The sequence below is a fragment of the Ptychodera flava genome, unplaced genomic scaffold, assembly GCF_041260155.1.
Source record: "Ptychodera flava strain L36383 unplaced genomic scaffold, AS_Pfla_20210202 Scaffold_66__1_contigs__length_654902_pilon, whole genome shotgun sequence".
Taxonomy (NCBI): domain Eukaryota; kingdom Metazoa; phylum Hemichordata; class Enteropneusta; family Ptychoderidae; genus Ptychodera; species Ptychodera flava.
In genome coordinates, this window is record NW_027248388.1 from 586,964 (window position 1) to 592,963 (window position 6,000).

A 6,000-nucleotide genomic window follows, 5' to 3' on the forward strand; every position below is an offset into this window, starting at 1 on the left:
AGATCAAGAGTTGAAACGTTATGTAGGTGAGTTACTTGGGGTGAAAATAAATATCATTGTAAATTAGAAAATATGAATAACGCATTGTATTTTCCTTCCGATTCATTACGAAAAATATGGTAGTGAAATAGCATTTTAGGTTTTATATATATTAATCGTAAAAATGTGGTGAGGTCACCTTAGCATTTAACAAGATCGGAACTAATTCGGGATAATTGGATGGTGAAGCAATGTCTATTTGATCTGCAAATGTAGGCTCATCTGCTTTTCTTATTCAGTTACACATTTGTTTTTATGAGTATTTGTAATATCGCAACACTCAGCTGTTCGGCACCTAACACTTTTGAGAAATTTGAAAAATATGAAAATCCAATTATTCCAAATTTGTTCCAATCGTGTTATTAAAGTATTTAAATTCTTCTGTGACCAGTTCCCAGCTCCAAAGTTTCGTTGTAACTTTTATTCTGAATCTGAGTTGTATCTGTCTATAAAATAATATCCAAAATATTGCGCCAGTAGACATTTTGAATATGCGTTGGTTAGAAATTCGGGCTATATTTAGAACAGCAAACAATTTTATATGGTTATTGTGTTGTTCCTTATTTAATTTTGAACACAGTGAAAACGCTGTAATGACCAACGTTGACCTTTTAACTTGACTTTTTCGGTAGAAAGTTTTTGTCGGGTGTGTGTGGAAAGCAATCTATCAGGTCTTATTTATTTTATTGGCATAAGTGATTACCAAACAACGTTCTACACTGTTCAATAGTAGACTAGTTTTTTCTGAAGGCTTGAATTCGGGGCTGGAAATACAGCAAACCGCTTGAGGTCACTGATTCTTTTGCTTGTTCCAACTATTTGTGTCCACTTAAACGAGTTACATGGTGTTTCAAAAGTGTCTTATTACATGTATAACTTTTGGGTATCCCAAACACAGATAATTCTACTTCCTTCTTGAACTCGACGAGAGGAGGTTACTTTTTAAATTGTGTCAAGAGATGAAGTTTGTGACAGCTGAGCTTATTTAGACAAAAATTGAATGTTTTTTCCCATTGGTTGAAGTTATACGCAAGAAGGAAGTATATTTCATTTGTGTGTCATTACAAATCAGTTTTTCCTGTAAAACTGAAATTGAATAACTTCTGTACTATACATTCATAAAGTGCCTAGTCATTTTTAAAAATACATTTCAGGTGGCTATTTGATTGTAAAGCTTTATGTATATTTCTGTCTTTGGAATAAATTTAAATAAAATTTTAAAACATGCTCTCTCTCTCTCTCTCTCTCTCTCTCTCTCTCTCTCTTGAAAATATTGTTGAATTTATTTACTGCCATTGAAATATTTCACATTAGTGGTAGCCAAGAGTCTGAGGGTGATAATGTGATGACGAGAGATGAATTTGTTGACAGGGTTGCCTTTGTGGTGGTTGCCATGGGATGGAGATGTGGCGATAGTGAGTTAGGCAACTGAAATGTAACAGGATGATGAGTACAAAGTGATCTACTTGACTACTGATCCTAACAATCTTAGCGTGGACGTCGGCGGTAATTCAATATGCTCTATGAAAATGTTCATTCGGTACAATATCAATGGCTAGTTTGCGTAAATTGTCAGAAACAACATGTTTGGAATTTGGGTATTCGGTCGAATATGAGAATGTTGTCTTCTGTGTAATCAGATAAAAACTCATGACCTCTGTATAGAAAGGACTACTAGCCCGTCAAAGGTCAAATGTCAAACTATGATTTATGTAAGAAATCTGTGCGGGGAAACAACTAATTTGACATAGATAAATGTTATAAATTTGAATCTGGAAGCGCAACAACTGTTCGTACAACAGGCATTTTTTGTCAGTCTGAACAGTTTCCTCGTTCCTCAATACCAGGCAGTGTCATGACCTGTGTCAGAGGGGGTCACACTTCTTATAAGCCTATATAGGACAAGTGTATCAATCGTTCTTGGCGCAACCTGTGTTGTTTAGGTTAAAGCTTACGTAGAAAGCTTTAGTTGAAATTATGTGAATGACTTCTATGCTTCAGTTTAGAACAATATTCGGAATTTTTTGTGTTCATCAATGTGAGACAGAATTATACCTCTAATAAGAGCATATAAAATTAACAGCCATAAACGTACATAAAGTGCTGATTTCTCTTTTAATCAGTTGAAACAGAAACATATCAAAACGCATAGTAATGTACAGAGCAGCATACCGATATACTAAGAATCCGTTACTCAATAGTAATTCACAATCAGTATAAACAACAATTTTGTTCAACGCCGAGACATAGAGTGACATCTTTCACTGGGCAAAATGCTTGATAAAAAAGAATATATACACATATACTGATTCTGTATATATGTCAAATACGTTAAGTATACGAGAACGTGTACCAATAAAATGCAAAACTACAGTGTACACTTAGTGTGCAAAGATCTGCATTACGTATATTCATAATCTGCATATACGCTAAGCATATCAACGTATTGGAATGATCCATATAGAACGATATTCGTAACGTATGCATTAATATTGTGTCATATACGTCAATATACGCAAATATACTTAATGTTTATCAAGCATTTTGTCCAGTGTTTTATGCTCACTTCAATTAACATTCACTTTATTTAGGTCTTAAGAGGTGATAGTAGTACCGTTGGAAAGTAAAATAATTGTTATTATTTCAACATTAACGTTGCAGATGGTTGCAACCAGGTTTTTGTGTGGGAAAAATCTTAGCAAGGAAATAAATCACATAAAACACATGTCTGACCATCAGAACATTGACAATCGGTCTATGTAATATAGACACAGGTGTAACGTAAAATAAACCTTGTTTACTTTTTGACACTCTTAAAACAAAGAAAAGCAAAAATCTGTGAATTATGCCCTCAAGAGTAAATATAACCTTATGATCGAAATTATTCTCATGTATTTCTGCTTTATTCAATGGCACCTATTTTGATTAATGTTTCTTATGATGCAAGTTGTTTGTATTCATGTTCTATGTTAAACAGTAATTGTAATTTGACAGGTAAGTGTGATATTCTTTATATTTTCTATGACAGAGAGTTGTAGGTGTTATAATGTACGAGTTCGTAAAAGCAAAATTTACAATGTAAGGAGGGAAAATGTTGAATTATATGAATCAAACTTTTCATAACAACGATTTCTGTTTAATTTATTAGCAGATAATCATTGACGTGACGATTCAACTGAAACAGATTCTTATTCACCTATGTTGTTTGGTAGATGATGACACGGTTTGGAAATCTTTTTTTTTTTTTTTTTTTTTTTTTTTTTTTGTTCCAACTGAGAGGTGGAACTCTAAATACGCTTCTTCTAAAATTTTAAGAAGCACAATCGTTTGGTATAGAAGATTGCGAGAGCTACAAAATTAAAATACGCTGTTCTTATCATCACTGTTGTAACATTATGATTCTGCAGAATACATTTGAATGTTATGTTGAATGTATCGTTAAGAGTGGAATTATCTATTTTACAACCTTATGGGAATTCTGTCGTAACTCCTGACTGATCTGCTCAATATGTTTAAAACAAACACACCTTTCAACTCGCAGGCTTTAATATAATATCAGATTAATCTCTTGCAAGAACAAGTACGACATGCCTGCAAAGGTCAGAGTTTGCAATGTGATTTATTGCCAGCTGGTGATACATGGTGCAATTAAGGTTATATGCAGTCATGAAAATATTCTGTGCAACCACGTGTCATTTTCCAGGTGTAAACAGTCAACCTGATAAACACGACGCTTTTGCGATGTGAGTGTTCAGTTTAGTTTGCAGAACTAAAATCCATAAACTAAAACGAGCATGAACATAGCTCATTCTAAATAGCTATAGTAAAGATTTAATGACAAATTATTTTGTTGATAACCAATAAGGCAATATGGTTCTCTCTTTTTGGTCTATTCTGGTCATCAATATGTAGAAGTTATAATTTTAACATCTGTGGTAATGAAGTCTATAGCTTATAATACGTTCATGGGCGTCGATGTCGTTCTCCCTCTCAACGAATCGACGTCGAACGTACCTTGTCTGCGAAGTCGAGCAGTACCTGCCTGTGGTATTGCGAATTTTCTTATCGAAAAGTTTGGCGTGGCTGCAATAAACCCTCAATGGGCTCAACAATAAATTCAGGCGGGCCTGACAGTGCTAGCAAACAAGCCAAACATCGCTGATACCCGAGCTCTCACAACGAGCATTAGAAAATGCCGTGGACACTTCTGTGCAAATGAAAAGCGTGCGCCCACTCACCTTTCTTTAAGTATCCAGGGGGTCGATTGGGACACAATGCAGGTCGAATGTGAGGACAGATACCGCCATACAAATAAATGTTTTGAATTCAAATGCCGTGAAACGTACACACTTTCAATAGTCGCCTTTTCCCCATGTAGAAGTAAGATTTTCACCTTTATGAGCGAAAGCTTAACCAGAGCATGCACTTCCCCCTTTTTTGGGTCTTCGTATTATTTCTCCCTGAAAATGACTATGACAAATATCTCGCACAGGTCAACCAGCAAGCGTTCAATGTTTATCAGGTATTACCTGTCACCTGCATGAAATATATTGCCAGCTTGTTAAAACTGCACCTTGTTTTCAGGTATTTTTTGGTTGTTTAATCGTACTTTGCTGGTCAACCGTCGCGAGTTTTCCTTTATATATTTTTACTATATCACTATTTTGGTACAGGTGGGGGACGACGATGGAGATGTTTTTGTAATTGCACAATATGTGTTTAAAATCATGTGTGAGCTCGAGTCTCGATCTCAACTCATTTATGTTTTCCTCAGACGGTTATATTTCAAAAAGCGATATCTTGAGCATGTGAAGAGGCTTGTTTCCGCCATTTTTAGCTGACTTGAAGTAGACACTACTAAAGTTGACAGTAGTGTGAGTTGTGTCGTGGTTAATACAGCTGCAATTCATCACCATAGCAACACGGAAGACCCCTTAACAATTAAAGTTACGCTTGTTTGGCAACTTTCGAGAATGGTGAATGCATTACACTCCATTTCTCCAAGCAACTACAGTGTACCTTGTGACAGCTGGATTTCAGAATGTCAGTCAGTTTTATTCGATCTCAGCCAGGTGAACATGTTATAACTCAGTCATTACAAATCTTGTAATTTGTTCAATATTTTCGTACCTAGAGACGGAGCCTTCTCAACATTCTTTACAGTATCTGGTGTTGATTGAACGACGGTGTTTTTAGCTCACATTTTGTATACCAATGTGAGGTTATCATATAAGCTAAAGTCGGTGGCGGCTGTATGCATGTTTATATGAATGGTATGCATGCATGTCCGTACGTAGAGTATGTCCGTCAACATCAAAACTCGCGAACTGTATGTACCAATTCCGATCAAATGTAAGCAACACCGTATCATTGGCGGTATTTTTCTTATTCGGTGTCACCGATAAGGATACCATACGGTATCGACAAGGCACAGTCATGCGTGCGAGGTTCTACTCTGTCTGTCTGTCTGTCTGTCTGTTGTCTCTCTGTCTGTCTGTCTCTCTCTCTCTCTCTCTCTCTCTCTCTCTCTCTCTCTCTCTCTCTCTCTCTCTCTCTCTCTCTCTCTCTCTCTCTCTCTCTCTCTCTCTCTCTCTCTCTTTAACATGTCGGAAAACTGGGCACCCTACTGTGTGTTCATTCACTGACCTTAAAATGTTGTATGTGCATGCATAAATGGGGATTACTTCAGATTTCAAGGAAAAACGGATTATGCCGATCAAATTACGTAGGCTGACAATGATGACATCCTGAGAAAGTCTGTTCTATAAATACAATTTTTATCGCAATTAGGAACGAATCTGCTGAAGAGGAAAGCTATTTGATTACGTCCTGGCAGATATACTTTCTTTCAGGAACAAGACCAATCGAAAGACAGATTGGTCATTCTCTTGTTACATTTCCCTTTTGATACTTTCAGCTCTATTGTGTCATAACCCAAAAATAAACAAAATATCCAGTTCA